This window comes from Vipera ursinii (genome assembly GCF_947247035.1).
Source record: "Vipera ursinii genome assembly, chromosome: 7".
Lineage (NCBI taxonomy): Eukaryota > Metazoa > Chordata > Lepidosauria > Squamata > Viperidae > Vipera > Vipera ursinii.
This window is the reverse complement of record NC_139521.1, coordinates 4,353,039-4,378,137: the sequence shown is the minus strand read 5'-3', so window position 1 is coordinate 4,378,137 and position 25,099 is coordinate 4,353,039. Positions and strand designations below refer to the sequence as shown.

At 45.2% G+C, this 25,099-nt stretch overlaps 2 protein-coding genes across 2 annotated transcripts in view; both read left to right on the top strand.

Annotated features, from left to right (window-relative positions):
• The window catches only part of PGCKA1 (PDCD10 and GCKIII kinases associated 1), a 117,597-nt gene extending 106,295 nt beyond the window's left edge, over positions 1-11,302 (top strand). Inside the window, exon 4 of the transcript XR_014493088.1 lies at positions 11,102-11,302. The gene's annotated coding sequence lies outside the window, so the exon portion shown is untranslated. The remainder of the gene's footprint in view (positions 1-11,101) is intronic.
• Positions 1-25,099, top strand: part of TBC1D1 (TBC1 domain family member 1) — a 91,259-nt gene that overhangs the window by 8,623 nt on the left and 57,537 nt on the right. The window lies entirely within an intron of this gene.

The window sequence follows — 25,099 nt, the reverse complement described above, 5'->3', positions numbered from 1 at the left end:
TTACAAAAACAAGATTTTACAATACATCCCCAAATCCCCCCAGCCCAAACCCACCCACTTCCCCCCCCCACTTCCCAGAGCTAAATACAGGATTATAGTTACAATAATCATATTCTAAATAAAAATTATGCATAATATACAATTAACCAAATTCATAATGTGCTTTGACTCCCCTTTAATATAACTACAAACAACGTGCCAATAAGAATATCCCACTAAAATCCACTCATAAGCTAAATGGAACTTTTTAGTGCCATATTTGTTCTGAATATAATTTATCCATCTCCTCCAAACTGAAATATATCTTTCCTGTGAGTGATCTTTCAAATAAGCAGAAATCTTAGACATTTCTGCAAGATTCGAAACTTTAAACACCCATTCTTCTATAGTGGGCAAACTATCCTTCTTCCAATATTGTCCCACCAGTAACCGTGCTGCTGTTATCATGTTCAACATCAACTTAGTTTCTTTGATGTGGTGATATTTAATAGTTGCAACCGGTGTTTTGAAGGGATTCAGATCCAGGAAAAAACAGCCACCCACAAGATTGCCGCGGACTGAGCCAGCTCGAACCCTTCGGAACGACACACATAATCCCACCCCACCGTGGCCTGAAAATGTGATCTGAGCTTCTCCCACTGTCCTATTAATAGAGGACGAGATTTTTTTTTGTCTAAACAAGCAACGCACCACCCCGTGTGCTGTGTCATGTCTTGACAGAGCGCACGGAGTGAGCTTTCGCTCCCTTTACGAGAAGAGGGAGGGGGGAGGGAGAAAGGAAAATGACTTGAATCAGAACAATAAGGGCACCGTCTAGCATGAGTGGTGGAGACTCTCGCCCATACCGCGCGTTCACTTTCACAATTCGGTGCGTAAGGCTTCCCGCTTAGCCTCACCATTGCCCCAGCGTGACTCAGGAATTTTAAAGAGCCCAAAGAAACTCCTGCGCCGAGGTTTCAGCAAGCAAACCACTTTTATTTTGATCAAAATAAGAGTTGGCTGGCCACCTCTCTCTTCGTGGCTGGTAGAGAGATGAAGGCAACAACCGGGGAAAGATGTCTTCCACCTTTTGTACCTTTCCAGAACAAAGAGATCTGGTCTTGGTAGTAGGAACCAAAAGGTACAGGAAAAATAATTCCTAGAATGATGACTCATACACAACAACCCAGGCTCCACCACAGTGCCCTTCTCCCCCCTCCCCTCACCATGCTCTTTTCATGTAAGCAATCCCCTGTACCTAAAGCATGAAACATTTGCTTTTATGTAACTAATTTCCCAATATAAAGCACCTAGAAAGCTGCTTGCACACAAACAAAGATGATTGCAAAGGTAAAGGTTCCCCCGCACATGCGTGCTAGTCATTTCCGACTCTAGGGGCCGGTGCTCATCTCCGTTTCAAAGCCGAAGAGCCAGCGCTTGTCCGAGGACGTCTCCGTGGTCATGTGGCCGGCATGACTAGACACCAAAGGCGCACGGAACGCTGTTACCTTCCCACCGTCATGGTCCCTATTTTTCTACTTGCATTTTTATGTGCTTTCGAACTGCTAGGTTGGCAGGAGCTGGGACGAGTAACAGGCGCTTATTCTGCTACACGGCACTCGGGATTCGACCCGCCAAACTGCTGACCTTCTGATTGACAAGCTCAGCGTCCTAACCCACTGAGCCACCCTGTCCCTTCGACTGTAAAATTAGAAAATGAATAAAATATTTATAACGATAATCGTCAAAAAGACAGGGCCCAAAATTTAGGCCGCTACGCAAAAACATTGGTAAAGTGGGTTTTGCCCCATTTTAAGACACCCCCCCAGGGACCCCACTGCAAACTTCATAAGTACGAGTCAGTTGCCAAGCCTCGGAAATTTTGATAACATGATTAACGGGGATGCTGCAAAGGTCATAACGCTGAAAAGCGGACATGTCACTTTTCCCAGGGTTGTTGCAACTTTGCACTGCCATTAAACGAACTGTTCTAAGTCGTCCCAGTTATGACTTCGGCTGGCTTCAAAGCAAGCAGGGCAGAGAATAAAGGATTATCTCCTGCAATTATTATTTTATTTTTATTTTCTGAAAATAAGTCATTCCTTGGATCCCACTGTCCTTCGGGAATTATTTCTATCACGCCAGCAATGCAGCCCAGTGAGGGGGGTTCAGGTTACTCTGAATGCTGCAGGGCTGGATGTCAAAGGGATCCCATTCTCAACAGATCTCCAGCCAGAACTGGGATTCAACCTGCCAAACTGCCGACCTTCTGATCGACAAGCTCAGCGTCCTAACCCACTGAGCCACCGCATCCCTAAAAGTGTCACTACTAACATCAATATTACTAACTTCAACCTTAAGCATAATAAAATCCCTTCAGGTGTCTCTCCTACAAGGGACAAATTTGTGGAAGTGGATCGAAGCAAATCTCGGCAGGCTGGAGAATGGAGGCTTGCCAACGCTCATGAGGCCAGAGAAGTCTACAAATCCTGAACATTTAAACAAATCATTTTTTTAAAAAAATCTGAACACCTAGGAGGAAATCTTTGCAATGTTTTAAACACTACAATGATAGATGCTGTGTATTTCATAATCCAAGGGTATCTGTAAGAACAAGAAGCAGCTTAGCAATTCTCACCAAGTTTTATCCGTCAGCATTCTGCCTCGTACGTTCCTGCGATCCTTCTACTATAGGTAGTAATTTCTCGTTGCAGCCACACAGTGGAGCTCCATCACGCAGAAGAACTGAGCTGTCCACCTTGCTTAGTACGTCGGATGCAGCGACAAAACATAGAATCATGTAGCTGGAAGGGACCTTGGAGGTCTTCTAGCCCAACCCTTTGCTGCTGATTATCTGCACCCTGATGAGATGTGGACAGCGACATTAAAAACCACAGTGACCACTTTTAAGTCTCGTGGACTTCAGCTCCCAGAATTCCTCAGCCAGAATTGCTGGGAATTCTGGGAGTTGGACCTTCACGAGTCTTCAAAGTTGCTAGGTTTGCTCCAGGCCAAAACTAAACAAATCACATTATGTCTTGAGAGGGTGGTAACCTTGGCTCCTACGGCTGGCTCCTATAGTTAGCTGGTGTGGCCGACTCTACTGCTAAACCAGTAAGATACAAAGCTGCCGAAAAACCTACAGGTAGTTATTGTGCTTTGATTGTTGTTGCTGTTCAGCTGCTAAGTTCTATCTGACTCTTCGTGGACCCATGGACCACAGCATGCCAGCCCCCACCCCACCGCCCACTTCCTCCACTGTCTCCTGGAATTTGTCCAAATTCATGTTCCTTGTGTTGATGGCACCATCTAACCATCTGCTCCTCTGCCATCCCCTTCTCCTTTGGTTTTTCATCTTTCCCAACATGAGCATCTCCCCCAGTGAGTCCTCAAATCTCATTTGGTGGCCAAAGTCTTTGAGCTTCAACTTCAGTCTCTGCCCTTCCAAAGAACGGCCAGGGTTGACTGCCTTTAGGATGGGCTGGTTTGGTCTCCTTGCAGCCCAAAGGACCCTCAAGAACGTGGTTCAAAACATAGATTCTTCCTTACGGTCCAACTCTCACAGCCGTACACTGTGGCTGTGCAGTTGCTAAGTCCCGTCCGAGTCTATGCAACCCCATGGACCACAGCACAGCAGCTTCCCACCACCACCACCATCCTCCACTGTCTACTGGAGTTTGCCCAAATTTTATGTCCATTGCGTCAAGGACACCATTTAACCATCTAACATTGCTGAAGAAGCTTCTTGGATGAGAAGCGAAACGTCTTCAAAGAACAAAAACACGAAGGTCCGGTGGTCTCCTGAAAAAAAAAAAAGCATCTCTGAAATATCTAACCATCTTCTCGTCTGCCGACCCTTTCTCCTTTGGCCTTCCCTCTTTCCCAATATCAGGAGTCCTTTTTTTCCTCATTTGGTGGCCAAAGTCTTTGAGCTTTAGCTTCGGTCTCCATCCTTCCAAAAAAAACACAGGATGATGTGATTTGATTACCTTTTTCTTGTAATTCCTACTCCTGGAGCCCCTGACTTGAAAATGTGTATTTTTCAAGCCAACACTGATCGTATTTTAGTTTGAAAAATGTTCCTAGGTTCATTTGCACAGTTCAGGATCCTATTCAACCTTGGCTGAGATGCACGTCAGGTATTCTTTTGTTTAGGCACCGAGGTTTTTTTTTTAAATCTTATACAGGTAGTCCTTGACTTATAGCAGTTCGTTTAGCGACCGTTGGAACGGCACTGAAGAATTATGACCGCATGTCACACTTAACGACCATTGCCGCATCCCCGTAGTCACGCGATCAAAATTCAGCTGCTGGGCAACTGACTCACATTTAAATTTTTAGAATAGAATAGAGCTGGAAGGGACCTTGGAGGTCATCTAGTCCAACCCCCTGCTCAAGCAGGAGAACCTATACCATCTCAGACAAGTGACTGTCCAGTCTCTTCTTAAAAACTTCCAGTGATAGAGCACCCATGATTTCTGGAGGCAAGCTGTTCCACTGGTTAATTGTCCTCACTGTTAGGAAATTTCTCCTTAGTTCTAGGTTGCTTCCCTCCTTCATGAGTTTCCTCCATTGTTTCTTGGCCTGCCCTCTGGTGCTTTGGAGAATAATGTGACCCCCTCTTCTTTGTGGCAGCCCCTCAAATACTGGAACGCTGCTATCATGTCTCCCCTATTTCTTCTTTTCTTTAGACTAGCCAAACCCAAGTCCTGCAGCCGTTCTTTGTATGTTTTAGTCTCCAGGCCTTGGATCATCTTAGTTGCTCTTCTCTGAACTTTTTCCCAAGTCTCAACATCTTTTTTTGTAATATGGTGACCAAAATTGGCTGCAGTATTCCAGGTGTGGGTCTCACTAGGGTTTTATAAAGTGGTACTAATACTTGGAGTGATCTTGATTCTATGCCTCTGTTTATACAACCCAGGATTGTATTAGCTTTTTTGGCTGCTGCTACACACGGCTGGCTCACGGTCAAGTGATCTCCCACTAGGATGCCAAGGTCCCTCTCACAGTCACTGTTTTTAAGCCAGGTCTCACCTGATCTGTATTTAAACCTTTGATTTTTCCTGCCTCAATGTAAAAACTTTGCTTTTCCCCACACTGAAACTCATTTTGTTGGACAGGGCCCATTGTTCAGGTTTGTTAAGCTCTTTCTGAATCCCGAGTTTGTCTTCTGGGCTTCTGTTGGTCGTAAAACGGGGCAAAATTCACTTAACCATCTCACTTAACAACAGAAATGATGGAGTCGGTTGTGGTCAGGAGTCCTATACTTTTTAACTGTTTTCCCCCCCTTTCATTTTAAAATATTTTGCTTTGTACATATGGGCAGAATGTTGTGATTCAGGGTCAGCCTGTGGGTTCGGCAGTTAGGTCGGACGATTCAGAGGAGGAGGAGGGGGGTGTTGGAGACCTTGCTGAGGATAGTATTGAGGCTCCGCAGAGCCCTCAGCCAGGCCCCTCCCACCTGGTCACGACGGAGACCCAGCTGTGTGAGCCTGACAGCGTGGATGAAGATGACCCACAGCTGGCCCTGTTCAAGGACGCCCGACGCAGGAGGCAGTCAATCAGGAGTAAACAGAGGAAGGCAATGGGGCACCTCGGAAGGAGGCAGAGAGAAGCCACGCCCTGAACTGTTCAAAAGGGGAATGCGTGGGAGGGCTGGTTTGCTGAAGGCAACCGTTTGAATAGCTCCTGTTTCATGGTTCGTGTTTGCTCTCTTTGCTCTCTTTGCTCTGTTTGCTCTGTTTATGTTTTTATGTTAATAAATTTGGCAGGCTTAGTTCCAGCCTCTTGCCTTCTTGTAAAAGGGGTTGTCCCTGCCTTTTCTGCAGGGCCGGTAGGAGGCTGGTACAGAACACAGAACTGGACTTTGAAAAGAACACGGCTTTGATAGCAATGCGTAAAGAAAACAGTGTTGATAGTTGGGCGTATAGGATCGCCGGCCGAGGTTGGACACCTCGTTTAAAAATGCAGCCGAGGTCTAACATCGCTCAATTCATCATTTTTAATTCTCTGCTGATGTGAATTGCTTTCAGTTGACTTCTGCCAACATAAACGGGGCTGAAGCCGGCACGGTTTCCAATTGCAATCTGTGTCTGAGATATTTCTTTTTAAGTTCTGCCAGGAGTCACAAATTGTTTCATTGGCTTTTATAAAAATAGCTGCAAGCCTGTTGGACGTATCGGGGCTGTGTACAGGTAGTCCTCGACTTACGACAGCAATAGGGCCCAGAATGTCCGCTGTTAAGCGAGACATTCGCAAAGCGAGTGAAGCGCCCCGTTTTACGACCTCTCTCGCCCTACGTTGCTAAGCCAACCAGTGCGGTTGATTAAGTTAGTAAACTCGGGGGTCATGTGACCTTAGGACCCAGCAACGGTCGTAAGTATGAACCAGCTGCCCAGCCTGTGAATTTGGATCGCCTGATCACGGGGGGATGCTGCAAAGGTCGTAAGTATGAAAAACGCTCGTACGTCACTTTTTCCAGTGCCTTTGAACGGTCACTCAGTGAACTGTTGTAAGTCGAGGACTTACCTGTGCTTAAAAATATTTGTCGACGCTTTTAAGTTAATGCACGCCGATTCTCATGGTACGGTGGCAAAATTTTGTAAATTCTGTAAATTTGCTATCCCCCAATGTTGACTTGGTGTAGGCTCCGAAAATAAGTATTCCTTGCACATTTATCCATAAATACATTAAACAGCCAAAGGAATTAAACACATCCTGTATCCTTATCCATGCTTTAATTCCATCAGATGATTAAAAGATTTAGGATCCACCCTTCAATTTATACGCAGAGGTGTGCGTAATTTGAATTCACCTTATTACACCCTTTCTCTGAATGAACAAACACGCAGTAAACTGGTGGGGTTTTTCCCCCCCCACATTCATGCATTTCTCATAAACCCCCACCTCATCACCATTTCTCGTCTTCTTTCAATTAAAATTCTGGTAGCTATCTTTCTAGGAATGTTTAATTTGTCATTCTTTCTGCGTTTACTCTTACCACTTTTCCCTTGCTATTAGAATAACAATGATGGCCTTTCTGTAATCCCTGGGTACAGACGGAGTCATCCGACACGTGTGTCCAATGAGTCATGTTGCCTCTCCATCAGTAAACAAGTCCTGTACTTTCACACTTGTTCGGTTACTCCTCTGCATTCTTACCACATTACGGCATTTGCAATGGTCCGTAAAAGCAGCGAGCATGCTGTGATGCCGTAAAATACGGTTTTTTAAAAAAAGAGAAAAATATCCACACAAAAAAAGTTTGATGAAAAAAGGATATTGGTCCAATTTTCTTGAGTACTTAACATGGATCTCATCAATAAAGAAAAAAAGATTTGTAGCTCAGGGTTGGAATAAGGGCTCCATGATGTTCTCTGAGCTTGGCTGATTTTCTTGCAGTCCTTGCATTACCCAAACTAGGTAATATCAATGCCCTGATGTTGTTACTTAGTTGGGTAATGAAACGTCTGCAAGAAGGAAGATTTTGGATTTTTCTCCTCGCTTCTAGCACTGTTAAGTTTCTCAGATTTCATTCCGGAGTGTAGCTAGGTCAGGGGTCTTCAAACTTGGCCCTTTTATGACTTGTGGACTTCAACTCCCAGAGTTCCTCAGCCAGCCTGCCTGGCTGAGGAATTCTGGGAGTTGAAGTCCACAAGTCATAAAAGGGCCAAGTTTGAAGAGGCCTGCTTTTTATACTGGGAAGTTTTGATCCCACCTCATAAACTAATTACTTTTCCTTCCCTTATAGAGACTGGATCACATTTTGCTTCTGAATAACTTATTCCATGACATCAGGCAATCTAAATTAATCTGCCTTGGATGTTTTTGCTGACCACAGCTTAACAGAGCTGAGAGCATGATGCTATTTCCGTTTCTTAAGGAAATTAAACCAGCTTGATTTATGGACGCATGAAACAGGAGCGGGGGTTTAATTCTGAAACAGGGACCCAAGGTGCTTCCTGGAGGCTTTAAACTTTAGGTTAGCACTTGCCTTTTCTATACCAATATTCTCTATCGCTTTCCAGCTTTAAACTGAAAAGGGAAATCTTGTTTCTTTAACAGAATAAGAAGAGTTGGAAGGGACCTTGGACGTCTTCTATTCCGACCCCTTGCTCAAAGCAGGAAACCCTACACCATCTCAGACAAATGATTGCCCAGTTTCTTCTTTAAAACGTCTAGTTGGAACACCCACAACTTCTGGAGGCAGATTGTTCCACTGATTGTTTTCACTGTCAGGAAGTTTCTCTTTAGTTCGAGGTGGCTTCTCTCCTTGATGAGTTTCCATCCGTTGCTTCTTGTCCTGCCTTCAGGCGCTTTGGAGAACAGGTTGACCCCATTCTTCTTTGTGGGAGCCCCTGAGATATTGGAAGACTGCTATCATGTCACCCCTCGTCCTTCTCTTCATTAAACTAGACAGACCCAATTCCTGCAATCGTTTTTTTTACATATGTTTTCGTCTCCAGGCCCTTCAACATCTTAGCTGCTCTTCTCTGCATTCTTTCTAAAGTCTCCACATCTTTTTCACAGACCTTGGAGGTCTTCTAGTCCAAGCCCCTATTTTCACTGTCAGGAAATTTATCCTCAGTTCCAGGATGCTTCTCTCCTTGCTTAGTTTCCATTCTTTGTTTCTTGTCCTGCCTTCTGGTGCTTTGGAGAATAGCTTGACTCCCTCTTCTTTGGGGCAAACCCTGAGATACTGGAATGTTGCTATCATGTCCCCTATCGTCCTTCTCTTCATTAAACTAGACATTCCCAATTCCAACAGCCGTTCCTTATATGTTTTAGCCTCCAGTCCCCTGACCATCTTTGTCGCTCTTCTCTGCACTCTTTCTAGAGTCTCAACATCTTTTTTACATCGTGGTGACCAAAACTGGATGCAGGATTCCAAGTGTGGCCTTACCAAGGCGTTGTAAAGTGGTATTAACACTTCGTGTGATCTTGATTCTATCCCTCTGTTAATGCAGCCTAGCACCGTGTTGGCTTTTTTGGCAGCTGGAGCACACGGCTGGCTCCTATTTAGGTGACTGTCCACTAGGACTCCGAGATCCCTCTCACAGTTGCTACTATTGACCCAGGTACCCCCTATTCTATACCTGTCCATTTGCTTTTTCTCGCCTAAATGTAGAACCTTACTTATGCTCACTGTTGAATTTCATTTTGTTAGATAGTGCCCAGTGTTGAAGACTGTCAAGATCCTTCTGTATCTTAAGCCTGTCTTCTGGAGTGTTGGCTAGTTATATTTTGGGGACCAAAACTGGATGCAGTATCATTGCAAGTGTGGTCTTACCAAGGTCCTATAAAACAGTTTGCATGATTTGGATTCTATCCCTCTGTTAATGCAGCCTAGGACTGCTTTTTTCTCTAGAAGTGGGCCTACTAAGAACATTGATGGATTAGTGCATGAAAAGATCAATCTTTTTCCAAGAGTAAGATTCTCTTTCAAAATTTTACATGTAGTATGCATTGCTTCCCAAGTCAGATTTACTTCATGCCTGATGCAGTACAGCTGGTCCCCGACATACGACTACAACTGTGCTCAGGATTTATGTCGCTAAGTGAAACACTGGTTAGGTACGTTTTGCCCCGTTTGTTTAAGTGAATCGCCGCCGTTGTTCAATTAGTAACACGGCGGTTAAGTGACTCCGGCTTGCCCCCTTGACTTTGCTTTGTCAGAAGGTCGCAAAAGGGGATCACGAGACGCCGGGATGCTGCGACCGTCATAAAATATGCATCCTCAAAGTAAATCATGTGAACACGGGGAGGCTGCAACACCCGGAGGTGTTAAAAAAAAATGTCATGTCATTTTATTCAGTGCTGTTGTAATTTCGAATGGTCTCTAAATGAGCTTTTATAAGTCAAGGACCATCTGTACATTCATTACCCAGAACATGAACGATTTAGTATGTTCTCCAGTGTAAATCGGTTGGGAGAATTAATGTAAGGGCAGTGATTCTCCACTTTTTTTTCCCACCGCGGACCCCCTTTAAATAACCTTTGTGGCCCCGGGCCACCAAGACTTACGATTTCAACCATAACGTTTCTTCAAGCCTTTGCGGACTCCCCGTGACAACGTTGCAGCTTCTCAGGGGAGTGGGGACCACAAGGAGAGAATCCTTATCTGGAAAGTCAAGTTAAGGGAAGGGCTTTTGAGTCTTGCAAGACTTTGAGGTAATCCAGACAGGAAACCTAAAGCATGAGTACCGACACAACTCTTATTGCAAGGTTGCTAGTGGCATAATTTTGCAAGCCTTCAGACAGAATTCTGGGCAGACTCTGGTGGATTGCAGACTCTAAAAGGCGGTGCAATTTTTTAAAAAAGAAAAAGAAAAAAGAAAAAAAAAGTAGTTTGGAATGAATCAGTGTTGCCCGATTCTGTGACTACGTTCTCGGAATAAACTTTTAACCTCTAAAGCTAGCAAGACCTTGAGTTCAAGTCCGGCCTTAGCCGTGAAAGTCAGCTGGGTGAGTTTGGAACAGTCACCCCTCTTCCAGGCCATCCTGCCTCCTCCTAGTTCTTGTTTAATACGACAATGTCTGGTTGATTGGTTAGTAAACTGTCTGTTTGTCTGGATCTGGAAGTCCCCCAGGATCTTAGCTTTCTCATTTTCCACCACCTTTTGTGAGTTCTCCCATCTAGATTTAGGAAGAAAGCACCAGGCCAAAAAAAAAAAAGGTTTCAAAGGAGCAGAAGGCAAGAGAAGAAAAAAAAATGGATGGAAACTAAACAAGGAGAGAAGCAACCTGGAACTAAGGAGAAACTTCCTAACAGGGAGGGTCATCAACCAGTGGAACAGCCTGCCACCCGAAATGGTGGGTGCTCCATCACTGGAGATTTTTAAGAAGAGACTGGACCGTCACTTGTCTGAGATGGCATAGGTTCTCCTGCTTAAGCGGGGGGCTGGACTAGAAGACCTCCAAGGTCCCTTCCAGCTCCATTCTGATTGATTGGATCTAGCCCATGTGCTGCACACATATTCCTGCGCACACAATTGGTGGGGCTGTTCCGCGCAGGCTGTTCCTGCCTGCATCTTACACCCTGGCTCATTCAAACATATCCATATTGTTATGACTAATAAATGCACCCTCAGTGGGTTAGGATGCTGAGCTTGTCGATCAGAAGGTCGGCAGTTTGGCGGGTCGAATCCCGAGTGCCGCGTAGCAGAGTGAGCGCCTGTTACTCGTCCCAGCTTCTGCCAACCTAGCAGTTCGAAAGCATGTAAAAAATGCAAGTAGAAAAATAGGGACCACTCCGGTGGGAAGGTAACGGCATTCCGTGCGCCTTTGGCGTCTAGTCATGCCGGCCACATGACCACGGAGACGTCCTCGGACAAGCGCTGGCTCTTCGGCTTTGAAACGGAGATGAGCACCGGCCCCTAGAGTCAGAAACGACTGGCACGCATGTGCGGGGGAAACCTTTACCTTTACCTTATCCTTCTTAAGCCATCTTAACAGGCCATCAGGATTGACCCAGGCCGTTTGGCTTCTCTGAAGGGTTTTGGAATTTTTCTACAGCCCAGACAAGGAAGCTGAAGAGAAATGGACGGGAGTTTCATCCGTTTCACTTCTCTTTTGCCTTGGGGAATCCCGATAATTGAGCTCCACATGTCTTAACATTGTCCAGTATAGGAAACATCGGTCTATATAACATCTTTTTCATGACTCTTGCCCGTTTCACAACCCTGCCAATTTGAAGATGCCTAGACTGGGGAATTCTGGCTAGGGAATTGTGAAAGCTGAAGGCCACACCTCTTAAAGCTTGCCAGGATAAAGAATATAACCGATTTGGATTATAACTCTTCTCTCCTTCTCTTCATCCCGCCAACCATCCGGAACCATGTTTGCAGCCTCTGGAAAAAGACATCTGCTAGATAAAATGTCCGTCCTCACTTTTAGCAAAAGGCTTTCAAAGGAAGTAGAAGAATGGCAGTTTGGCAGCTTCCCCCATTTTAAAGTAACTGCTCCCGAGATTGTTATTTTTTTTTTCGTTAGCTCTTTTGCAAACAGCCGATCAAGATCCAATGGATGGAGGCTGAAATACGTTTGAGCGGTATGCGATTCAGCCAATATATTGGGTTCTTTTCTTGCAGACGTTTCATGAACCAAACTAGGTAACATCATCATTGCTAGTCTTGTCCGTAGTGATGTTATCTAGTTTGGGTCATGAAATGTCTGCAAGAAAACCACCCAGCTCAGAGCACAGCAAGGACCCTGCAGTCCTCCTCCTCCTTCTCCTCCTCTTTCCTCCCTCTCCCCCTCCTCCTCCTCCTCCTCCTCTCCACAGCATCCCTCTCCCTTCGAGCACTGAAGATGTCCCCTAGTTGGGTCATGAAACATCTGCAAGAAAACTTTCCAGCTCAGACAACACCAAGGACCCCACAATCCTCCTCCTCGTCGTCTTCCTCCTCCTCCTCCTCCTCTTCTTCTCCTCCTCCTCTCCTCCTCCTCCCTTCTAGCACTGAAGATGTTCCCTAGTTGGGTCATGAAACGTCTGCAAGAAAACCACCCAGCTCAGAGAGCACCAAGGACCCCACAGTCGTCCTCCTCCTCCTCCTCCTCCTCCTCCTCCTCCTCCTCCTCCTCCTCCTCCTCCTCCTCCTCCTCCTCCTTGCAAACCCTTCTCCCTTCTAGTACTGATGATGTTACCTAGTTTGGTAATGAAATGTCTGCAAGAAAACCAACAAGCTCAGAGAGCACCAAGGACCCCACAGTCCTCCTTCTCCTCCTCCTCCTTGCAAACCCTTCTCCCTTCTACCACTGATGATGTTACCTAGTTTGGTAATGAAACGTCTGCAAGGAAAACCACCAAGCCCAGAGAACAAGGACTTCACACACAGAGAGAGAGAGAGATCTTAGCACAGCTTAACAATTCATGCTTCCTCCTTCTGAAGAGGCCAAAAGTGGGTTAGGGGCTGGGGAAGGGTATTTCATTTTTTTGTATTTCTTTTTCCCATTCCCGAACCCCACCCCCCTTCACCTCTCCTTCAAAAGACAGGCCCAGGATATCGGCATCGGCACGGCATTGGTTACCGACCAGCCGCTAAGCCTCAAGGCAGAAATTGGCCAGGAATCGAATCTTGGAGTCTTTCAACGCTCCTCTTGATATATATATATATATTTTAAAAAAATATTATCCTTCTGCTTTTGGGGCCCGTGGGATGAAACCCTAAAAAATGGCTCCACTGAACTGTAGGCTGGGCTTTCCCTTCTCCCTTCAGCCAGCAAGGGCGGTATTTGGTTTGAAGGCTGCAATATATTTCGGCACCAAGTCCTAACACCTCCTAGCTGCCGTTCCTTTGAAAGCAGCCAATTCTGAATGCTGCCTTTTTATTCAGCACACTTTGAAAGTTGCCAGCGTACCTTCATATATATATATATATATATATTTTCCCCTCCCTGCCTTGGCGTGTCCCTGCATGTTCCTTCAACACCAGCTGCTTCATTTCACAATTTCCTGACTGATCTACACAGAAGTCTTTGTTGGTCCTCTTCCTCCTCCTCCTCTTCCTCCTCCTCCTCCTCCTCCTCTTGAGAAGGAGGGGGGGCGGAGCTGCCTTTTTGAAACGGCCAATGGAAGGCCTCTTCGGCTCTTGGGCCCCGCCTCTGCCTTTTCTTTCTTGCCTCCAGCCTTAGGGGGAGAGCTGATGGGCTGGCGAGCCAGCCGGATTAGTGACCTCAGAGTTGCTTCCCAAGGAGGAAGCTGAACGTATCCCTCTTCAATCCCTTTGGAAATCTCCGTTTCCCGGTCTCCTTGGCAAAGGAGCTGATGCTTGAGACAGATGTGGAAGAGCCAGCTCTGATCGAGACGAGGAGGAGAAGACCATTGCCACTGGAGCTGGTCGCCCACCGTTGGGTCTCCTCTTGCTAGGATGTCACCCCTGTTTAACTGGGTAGCCAAGGTAGGACCTTCTCCCTTGCTTTGATCTTCTTTTGTCCTCCTACCTAGGAGATGAGATGGTGGAGTTTTGAAGAGAAGAGGAATTCCATCCGAGAGCACAGCAGGAGGACCATAAATAGATTTCTTTGAAGTTTGGAGAGCCCTTCTTCCAGTCTTGGCTTCTAGAGACCTTGGTGCAAATCGACAGGGTTGCGTGAAAGATTGTTTTAACTGGTGTTTGATTTGAAGCTGGTCCTTCCTTTCAGCTTCCAAAAGTAGCTTTTCATTGTTAGTGGCAGCTCTGGAGGATAAAATAATTCCTTGGACAGAGGCGTGCAGAGCACACACACACACACACACACACACACACACACACACACAAAACCCCCGGTAAAGCTGTATGCCTTAAGTGCGCGTAAGATAGTCTTTTCATTCATTTTATTTTAAGTCGGCACTGGAGAGTACTAAAAGATTAGGGTGGTTTGGTGTGATGTTTTTACCCCCCTCTCCAAAGCTTAATACGTTTCAACACAACTTTGAGTTTCTGCGTTAAATCAACTTGAATTTTTACATCACCGAATTAAAACATTTTTTTTTCTCCCAATGTTCCTTCAGGGACAGAAAATGACTGAATATACAATTATCTCATTTGTTCTTCATGCATATATTTTCACTAAAGACAAACATGGGTTGTTTATCAAGGATCTGTGGGGTTGCAAAAGTCAAGAAGTTAATTCACTTCTGGACCTCTTCTTATTCTGTGTGTAGATTGCTTGATTGCAAAAAACAAATATATGATTCTGTGAAATAAGTGATGCTACTAAAACAATCTTTCTAATTGTCTATTTTTTTAATGTTACTGCTGAATCTTAATACAAAGGGTGTGTCCTGTACATATGTTAGCTGTCCATAATCCCTCACGTTTGCTTTTTATTTTTCCCTCAAATTTCAGTCCTGGCCAAAAGAAAAAGCTGTATATTCTCTGGCATTACACCAGATTTCTTTTTTTAAAAAAAAAAAAGTTTTGACTCTCCAAATGCTTACCCCATTCAAAATTTGAGAGGACTCTTTAAGGTACGACATGGCTAAATGAGTTTCTTATTGCTGACAAATAACGAACCTTTATGCCCAGCGGATAGTCTCCTGTCTACAGTTCCAACAAATTCAAACTTTTTAGATAGGCTTGTGATGCAGAATTTCCCAGATTTCTCTGCCTTTTCAAATTAAAGGGTACACGCCCTTTCTTTTGATAGCCTTGGGGCGATTGAACTACGTTGACCTGTTAGATCTCTCAGCATGAATGAAGCACCATAGAATGTAGAATCCTAGGGCGGGGAGGGCACCCCAGAGGTCTTCTAGTCCAACCCCCGGTTTAAGGCAGGAGACCTTATCTTGTTCAGTCTACTTTTGAAAACCTCCAGCAATGGAGTACTCAATAACTCCAGGAGGCCAACTCTTCCATTGATGAATCGTTCTTACTGTCAGGACATCTTTCCTTAAATTCTGTGTTGGATCTCTCCTTAACAAGCTTCCACTTATTATTTCTTCCCCTGCCCTTTGGTGCTTTGGAGTAGAAGTTGCCACCACCTTTCCAGATTCAGCCCTTACAGGGTATACAGAATAACAGAGTTGGAAGGGACCTTGGAGGTCTTCTAGTCCAACCCGCTGCTCAGGCAGGAAACCCTTTACCATATCAGACAAATGGTTGTCCAGTCTCTTCTTAAAAACTTCCAGTGTTGGAGCATCCACAGCTTCTGGAGGCAGGTTGTTCCACTGGTTAATTGTTCTAACAGTCAGGAAGTTTCTCCTTAGTTCCAGGTTGCTTCTCTCCTTGACTAGTTTCCAACCGTGGCTTCTTGTCCTGCTTTCAGGGGCTTTGGAGAATAGCTTGACTCCCTCTTCTTTGTGGCAGCCCCTGAGATACTGGAACACTGCTATCATGTCCCCCTTCATCTTTCTCTTCATTAAACTAGACATCCCCATTTCCTGCAACCGTTCCTTATATGTTTTAGCCTCCAGTCCCCTGATCATCTTTGTTGCTCTTCTCTGCACTCTTTCCAGAGTCTCAACCTTTTTTTTTTCTTTTTTTACATTGGGGCGACCAAAACTGGATGCCGTATTCCAAGTGTGGCCTTACCGAGGCGTTGTAAAAGTGGTACTAACACTTCACATCACCTTGTCTCTGTCCACACAGTTCTGTCTAGTTATAACCTTGTGGGGAAAAAATATTTACTCATTTCCATCCTTCTGCCTGTTTCATTGGTTGGCTTGTCTCTCCGTGGTTCTTCTGGAAAGGCAAGCGCATATTTTTAATAGACAATCTTCAGTTATTTTTGTCCTCTTTGTCTTGCCACGAACCAGATTCGCAGTTTCCATCCTTCCATGTGTATTTTGGACCAAGTGAGAGGGGTCTTTTAAACTGAACGGATTTGCCTTTCAGCCTTTGAGAATCAGAGCGTTGAAATACAAAGAGGTAAATCCACAGATACATAAATAAAAGGTCGTCCTCGGCCTTATGTCCACTCTTAAGAGTTCAACATTTCTGCTGCTAAGTGAAACACGTGTCAAGGGGGTTTTGCCCCATTTTATGACCTTGTTGTGCCAACATTGTTAAGTGAATCACCGCTGCTGTGAAGTTAGTGACATGGCTTCCCACCTTGTCAGAAGGTCGCAAAAGGGGATCACGTGACACACACACACCCCCGGGACACTGCAACCTTCGTAAATGTGAGTCAGTTGTCAAGTGTCTGAATTTGGATCATGTGACCGTGGGGAGGCAGCGACGGTCGTAAGTGTGGAGCACGGTCACGAGTCACTTGTTCCTGCGCCGTTGTAACTTTGAACGGTCCCTCAACAAATGTTTGTAAGTCGAGAACGACCTGTGTAAGTTGGTTGTTATCCAAGTCGCGGTCGCAACTTCTGGAGGCAAGTTGTTCCACGGGTTGCATAATCGTTCTAACGGTCAGGAAATTTCTCCTTAGAACATGAATAAGAAGAGAGGGTCTGCCTTACTCTGAAACCAGACATTTAGTTCATTTCGTTTAAGATCATTTTGGAATGTAGACTTAACGCTGAAAAGTTTTGAGTCTCTCTGTCCCAAATTGCCCCACATTTAGATTTTGCTGAAAGTCAAAGCACAACTGGACCTCATAGCCTTACGTGTGCATTGTATACAGTTGAAGAGGCTAAGATAAGATAAGAAAAACAGAATTATTTCTTCTAAAGCTTCTGGTTTGTAACTGAGAGGAGAAGATGGATGCCAAAATAACTCCTTTGAAGTATCCATTCGGTTGTCCTCAAACACTGCAGAATGAAATACTCAACAGAGGAAGATGAATTATTGAAATAGCTGCTTAATTAGATTTTTAAAAGGGAAGAAGCAACCGTGATTTGTTTTAAAAAAAAAAGGATAGGAGAGGATAGCCATTACTCCAGCACATTCTGTCCAAGGAAGAAGAAAATTGCTCATAAACCCATGGGGAAGTCATCTGAAAGTCCTTTTCAGACAATTAAAGCTTTGCATTTTCAATAGAATTCCGGACTTCTTTTATCTCAACCTTATTGAGTTATGTTCTCTTTAATACGCTGTTTCCTCCAAAACAAGAGCCAGCTGGAAAATAAGCCCTAATAAGCATGATTTTTCAGGATGATCATAATATAAGCCTTACCCAAAAATAAGACCGTCAGCCAGATGGATGCCTTTAGTACCGTATTTCTCCTCAAAATAAGACCTAACTAGAAAATAAGCCCTAATGCATCTTATGGAGCAAAAATTAATATAAGACCCGGTCTTATTTTCATGGAAATACGGTATTTATGAATCCTTTTGTTGTTGTTGTTAGTTGCGAAGTCGTGTCCGACCCATCGCGACCCTATGGACAATGTTCCTCCAGGCCTTCCTGTCCTCTACCATCTTCTGGAGTCCCTTTAGGCTCACGCCTCCTGCTTCGGTGACTCCGTCCAGCCACCTCATTCTCTGTCGTCCCCTTCTTCTATTGCCCTCGATCTTTCCCAGCATTAGGCTCTTCTCCAGTGAGTCCTTCCTTCTCATTAGGTGGCCAAACTATTTGAGTTTTAGCTTCAGGATCTGGCCTTCTAAAGAGCAGTCAGGGTTGATCTCCTCTAGGACTGACCGGTTTGATCGCCTTGCAGTCCAAGGGACTCGCAAGAGTCTTCTCCAGCACCATAGTTCAAAGGCCTCCATACTTTGGCACTCAGCCTTTTTTATGGTCCAACTTTCACTGCCATACATTGCAACTTGGAAGACCATGGCCTTGACTATACGCACGTTTGTTGGCAGGTTGATGTCTCTGCTTTTTAGTGTGCTGTCTAGATTTGCCATGGCTTTCCTCCCCAGGAGCAAGCGTCTTTTAATTTCTTGGCTGCAGCCCCCATCTGCAGTGATCTTGGAGCCCAGGAAAATAAAATCTGTCACTACCTCCATTTCTTCCCCATCTATTTGCCAGGAATTGAGAGGGCCAGATGCCATGATCTTGGTTTTCTTAATGTTTAGTTTCAACCCAACTTTTGCACTCTCCTTCTTCACTCGCAACAAGAGGCTCTTTAGTTCCTCTTCACTTTCTGCCATTAGAGTGGTATCATCTGCATATCTTAGGTTGTTGATGTTTCTTCCGGCAATCTTAATTCCAACTTTTGATTCATCTAGCCCTGCCTTTCTCATGATGTGCTCTGCATATAAGTTAAATAGGCAAGGCGACAGTATACAGCCTTGCCGGACTCCTTTCCCAATTTTGAACCAGTCAGTGGTTCCGTGTCCAGTTCTCACTGTTGCTTCTTGGCCTGCATATAGGTTTCTCAAGAGACAAATAAGATGGTCTGGTATGCCCATCTCTTTAAGGACTTGCCAGAGTTTGTTATGATCCACACAATCAAAGGCTTTAGCATAGTCAATGAAGCAGAAGTAGATGTTTTTCTGGAACTCTCTAGCTTTCTCCATGATCCAGCGTATGTTAGCAATTTGATCTCTAGTTCCTCTGCCTCTTCGAAATCCTGCCTGTACTTCTGGTAGTTCTCGATCCACATACTGCTGGAGTCTAGCTTGTAGAATTTTAAGCATAACTTTACTAGCATGAGAAATGAGTGCAATGGTGCGATAGTTTGAACATTCTTTGGCACTGCCTTTCTTTGGAATTGGAATGTAAACTGATCTTTTCCAATCCTGTGGCCACTGTTGAGTTTTCCAAATTTGCTGGCAAATTGAGTGTAGCACTTTTACTGCATCGTCTTTTAAGATTTTGAATAGCTCAGCTGGAATACTGTCACCTCCACTAGCTTTGTTGTTGCTCAGCTTTTCTAAGGCCCACTTCACTTCACATTCTAGGATGTCTGGCTCGAGGTCAGTGACCACCTCATTGTGATTATCAGGGACATTAAGCTCATTCTTGTATAGTTCTTCTGTGTAATTTTGCCACCTCTTCTTAATCTCTTCTGCCTCTGTTAGGTCCCTGCCATTTTGGTCCTTTATCATGCCCATTTTTGCATTAAACGTTCCCTTCATCTCTCCAATTTTCTTGAAAAGATCTCTGGTCCTCCCTATTCTATTGTTTTTTTCTATTTCTTTGCATTGTTCATTTAAGAAGGCATTCTTATCTCTTCTAGCTATTCTTTGGAATTCTGCATTCAATTGGGCATATCTATGTTTTTCTCCCTTGTCTTTCGCTTCCCTCCTTTCCTCAGCTATTTGCAAAGCTTCCTCAGACAGCCATTTTGCTTTCTTGCATTTCTTTTTCTTTGGGATGGTTTTGGTTGCTACCTGTTGTACAATGTTACGAACCTCTGTCCATAGTTCTTCAGGCACTCTGTCTATCAGATCTAATTCCTTAAATCTATTTGTCACCTCTACTGTATATTGAACAGGGATATGATTTAATTCATACCTGACTGGCCTAGCACTTTTCCCTACTTTCTTTAATTTAAGCCTAAACTTTGCAACAAGAAGCTCATGGTCTGAGCCACAGTCAGCTCCTGGTCTTGTTTTTACTGACTGTATAGAGCTTCTCCATCTTTGGCTGCAGAGCATATAGTCAATCTGATTTCTGTGTTGACCGTCTGGTGATGTCCACGTGTAAAGCCGTCTCTTGGGTTGTTGGAAAAGAGTGTTTGCTATGACCATCGTATTCTCTTGACAAAATTCTATCAGCCTGTGCCCTGCCTCATTTTGTACTCCAAGGCCAAACTTGCCTGTTATTCCAGTTATCTTTTGGCTTCCTACTTTAGCATTCCAATCCCCCATGATGATAAGGACATCATTTTTGGGTGTTAGTTCTATAAGGTGCTGTAGGGCTTCATAGAACCGGTCAATTTCATCCTCTTCAGCACTGGTGGTTGGGGCATAGACTTGGACTACTGTGATATTGAGTGGTTTGCCTTGGATTCGAACTGAGATCATTCTGTCATTTTGAGGGTTGTATCCCAGTATTGCTTTTCCTACTCTTTTATTGACTATGAAGGCTACTCCATTTCTTCTGAGGGATTCTTGCCCGCGGTAGTATACCTGATGGTCATCTGAATTAAATTCACCCATTCCTGTCCATTTTAGTTCGCTGATACCTAAGATGTCGATGTTTAGTCTTGTCATCTCTTGTTTGACCACGTCCAGCTTTCCTTGATTCATGGATCTTACATTCCAGGTTCCTATGGAGAAAGAATCTTTACAGCATCGGACTTTCCTTTCACCACCAGACATATCCACAGCTGAGCGTCCTTTCGGCTTTGGCCCAGTCCCTTCACTCTTTCTGGCGCTACTAGTACTAGCCCTCTGCTCTTCCCCAGTAGCATACTGGACACCTTCCGACCTGAGGGGCTCATCTTCCAGCGTCATATCGTTTTGCCTTTTGGTACTACTGTCCATAGGGTTTTCATGGCAAAGATACTGGAGTGGTTTGCCATTTCCTTCTCCAGTGGATCACGTTTTGTCAGAACTCTCTGCTATGACCTTTCCGTCTTGGGTGGCCCTGCACGGCATAGCTCATAGCTTCATTGAATTACGCAAGCCCCTTCGCCACGACAAGGCAGTAATCCATGAAGGGGTTATGAATCCTATCCTTAGATAATAATTCAACTTTCCTTTAAAAAATAAAAAAATAGCTGAGTGCAACATTAGGTCTTCCTTCGGAAATATAGGTAGCCCTTGACTTCCAGCCCGTAATGGAGCTCAAAATTTCCGCCGCTAAGGGAGACAGCTGTTAAGTGTTAATTTTGCCTCGTTTTACAACCTTCCTTGCCACGGCGGTTAAGGGAATCAGGGCAGTTGTTAATTTAGTCACACAGGTGTTCAAAGAATCTGGCTTCCCCATTGACTTTGCTTGTCAGAAGGTCGCAAAAAGGGAACAGGTGACACACACACACACACACACACACACACACCGGGACGCTGCGACCGTCATAAATATGAACTAGTTGTCAAGCGTCTGAATTTCGATCACGTGACAGTAGGGGTGCTGCAGCGGTCGTAAGTGTGAAAAACGGTCATAAGTCACTTTTTCCGGTGCCTTGGTGACTTTGAACGGTCACTAAATGAGCTGACTGGTTCATTACCACTGGTCAGTGACTGAAATAAAGCCATTTGAACTTTTTCCTCTCTCACTCACCCTCTCTCCTCTCTCTCTCTCCTCTCTCTTTCTTTCCTTTTCTCTCTCTCCTCTCTCTCCTTCTCTCTCCTCTCTCTCCTCTCTTTCTCTCCTCTCTCTCCCCTCTCTCCTTCTCTCTCTCTTTTCTTCTCTCTTTCCTTCTCTCTCTCCTCTCTCTTTACTTTCCTCTCTCTCCTCTCTCTCCTTCTCTCTCCTCTCTCTCCCCTCTCTCCTTCTCTCTCTCTTTTCTTCTCTCTTTCCTTCTCTCTCTCTCCTCTCTCTTTCCTTTCCTCTCTCTCCTCTCACTCCTTCTCTCTCTCTCTCTCCTCTCTCTCCCCTCTCTCCTTCTCTCTCTCTTTTCTTCTCTCTTTCCTTCTCTCTCTCCTCTCTCTTTCCTTTCCTCTCTCTCCTCTCTCTCCTTCTCTCTCTCCTCTCTCCCCCCTCTCTCCTTCTCTCTCTCTTTTCTTCTCTCTTTCCTTTCCTCTCCCTCCTCTCACTCCTTCTCTCTCTCTCTCCTCTCTCTCCCCTCTCTCCTTCTCTCTCTCTTTTCTTCTCTCTTTCCTTCTCTCTCTCCTCTCTCTTTCCTTTCCTCTCTCTCCTCTCTCTCCTTCTCTCTCTCCTCTCTCCCCCCTCTCTCCTTCTCTCTCTCTTTTCTTCTCTCTTTCCTTCTCTCTCTCTCCTCTCTCTTTCCTTTCCTCTCTCTCCTCTCTCTCCTTCTCTCTCTCCTCTCTCCCCCCTCTCTCCCTCTTTTCTTCTCTCTTTCCTTCTCTCTCTCTCTCCTCTCCTCTCTTTCCTTTTCTCTCCTCTCCTTCTCTCTCTCCTCTCTCTCTTCTCTCTCCCCTCTCTCTCTCTTTTCTTCTCTTTTTCCTTTCCTCTCTCTCCTTCTCTCTCCTCTCTTTCTCTCCTCTCTCTCCCCTCTCTCCTTCTCTCTCTTTTCTTCTCTCTTTCCTTCTCTCTCTCTCTCTCTCCTCTCTCTTTCCTTTCCTCTCTCTCCTCTCTCTCCTCTCTTTCTCTCCTCTCTCTCTCCTCTCTCTCTTTTCTTCTCTCTTTCCTTTCCTCTCTCTCCTCTCACTCCTTCTCTCTCTCTCTCTCCTCTCTCTCCCCTCTCTCCTTCTCTCTCTCTTTTCTTCTCTCTTTCCTTCTCTCTCTCCTCTCTCTTTCCTTTCCTCTCTCTCCTCTCTCTCCTTCTCTCTCTCCTCTCTCTCCCCTCTCTCCTTCTCTCTCTCTTTTCTTCTCTCTTTCCTTCTCTCTCTCTCCTCTCTCTTTCCTTTCCTCTCTCTCCTCTCTCTCCTTCTCTCTCTCCCCTCTCTCCTTCTCTCTCTTTTCTTCTCTCTTTCCTTCTCTCTCTCTCTCTCTCTCCTCTCTCTTTCCTTTCCTCTCTCTCCTCTCCTTCTCTCTCTCTCCTCTCTCTCTTCTCTCTCCCCTCTCTCTCTCTTTTCTCTCTTTCCTTTCCTCTCTCTCCTCTCTCTCCTCTCTTTCTCTCCTCTCTCTCTCCTCTCTCCTTCTCTCTCTTTTCTTCTCTTTCCTTCTCTCTCTCTCTCTCTCTCTCTCTCCTTCTCTCTCCCCCCCCCCTCTCTCCTTCTCTCTCTCTCTCCTCCTCTCTCTCTCTCTTAACTAATTGTTTGTGTTGCGAAATTCTAGTCCTCGGGTTTTCTGGGGCTAAATTCACACTAACCATCTTGAGGCTGATTAATCAAGGTTGAACAATACTTTTGAACAAGTGTTGTTCCCCTGGTGGCCATCCCTCCTATTGTTTACACTGGGATATGTTAGACCGCCGATGTAGCAAACCGTATTTCGGTAAGACCATAAATATTTTCTCTTTCATATACAGCTTCCGGTACCTAGATACTGAAAGAGTAAAAAAAGAAAGAAAGAACTGAATTGTTATCGTCTTACACAATTCTGTTCTAAGAAAAAAGCAAGAGAGATGCTGCTTTAGAAGGTGTGTAATACAAGGCATGAGACCTATGTCAAAGATACTCTCCTTAAAACATACCGAATGTGAAGAGTCTTAAGGAATGTATACGTGTAGTCCTCGAGTTACAACTGATCACTCAGTGACTGTTCGAAGTTACGACGGCCCTGAAAAAAGGTGACTTAGGACCTTTTCCACACTTACGACCGCTGTGGCATCCCCCGTGATCAAAATTCAGAAGCTTGGCAACCGGTTCATATTTACGACGGTTGCCGTGTCCCGTGTGTGTGTGTGTGTGTGTGACGCGATCCCCTTTTGCGACCTTTCTGACGAGCAGACTCAACGGGGAAAGCATACTCATCTAACAACTGTGTTACTAGCTTAGCAACAGCACTGATTCACTGCGGCAAGGAAATGTCGTAAATTGGGGCAAAACCCGCTTAAGAAACGTTTCGCTTAGCAACGTACGTTTGGGGCTCCGTTGTGGACGTAAGTCGAGAACCCTTTATAGACCGTATGGAGAGCTACCGATACAGGCACCAATTTAGGAGTGGATCACTGCCTATTGCCTTCAACAAGGAAATCCTCTAAGTGCACCATAATAATAATAATAATAATAATAATTTTATTTATATACCGCCCTTCTCCCGAAGGACTCAGGGCGGTGAACAGGGCAAGCATAAAAAATACAGAGTTACAAAAGTTAAAAAAAGGATTAAATATATGCCCACTAAAAACAGTAAATACAAATATTAAAATAACAATAAAAGACCCCACCCATCCCCCATCAGGCCAGGCCGGCTTGTTCAAATAAGAATGTCTTTATATCGCGATGGAAGGAGCGAAGATCGGGTGCCATCCGGAGCTCAACCGGTAACTGGTTCCATAGCTCCGGGGTGCCCACAGAGAAGGATCTCCCCCTGGGGGCCACCAATCGACATTCTCTGACCGGTGGCACCCTGAGGAGACCCTCCCTGTGGGAACGCACAGGGCGGAGAGAAGTCGATGCCGGCAGCAGGTGTTCCCTGAGGTACTCCGGACCCCTGCCATGTAGGGCCTTAAACACCATTACCAGTACCTTGAATCTCACCCGGAAGACAACTGGCAACCAATGCAGCTCACGGAGCAGAGGTGTGACATGGGAGTATCGGGAGACTCCCAACACAACTCTCGCAGCTGCATTCTGTACCAGTTGGAGCCTCCGGGTGGTCCTCAAGGGCAGCCCCATGTAGAGAGCGTTGCAGTAGTCTAGACGAGAGGTCACGAGCGCGTGAGTGACCGTGCATAAGTCATCCCGGCCTAGATAGGGCCGCAACTGGCGCACCAGGTGAACCTGGGCGAAAGCCCCCCTAGTCACAGCCACTATGTGGTCTTCCAAAGTGAGCCGTGAATCTAGGAGGACTCCCAAGTTGCGAGCCCTATCTACGGGGGGTAATAGTTCACTCCCCATGGAGAGAGATGGAATATCCGAAATAACCCGGGATGCAGGTATGCAAAGCCACTCAGTCTTGTCGGGGTTGAGTTGAAGTCTGTTCCTCCCCATAAAGACCCGAACCGCCTCCAGGCAACGGGACATCACGTTGAGGGCATCACTGGGGTCATGATCCTAATGCACGCTAAATATTATAGAGTTGTTTCCAGAGAATGTCAAAGAGGAATAGTAATGCGTCGGCTGGCTTTGCTAATGCGTTTTAAAGAACTTTTAAGAGATAAGAAAAGCAGCAGCCATGTTGTGCT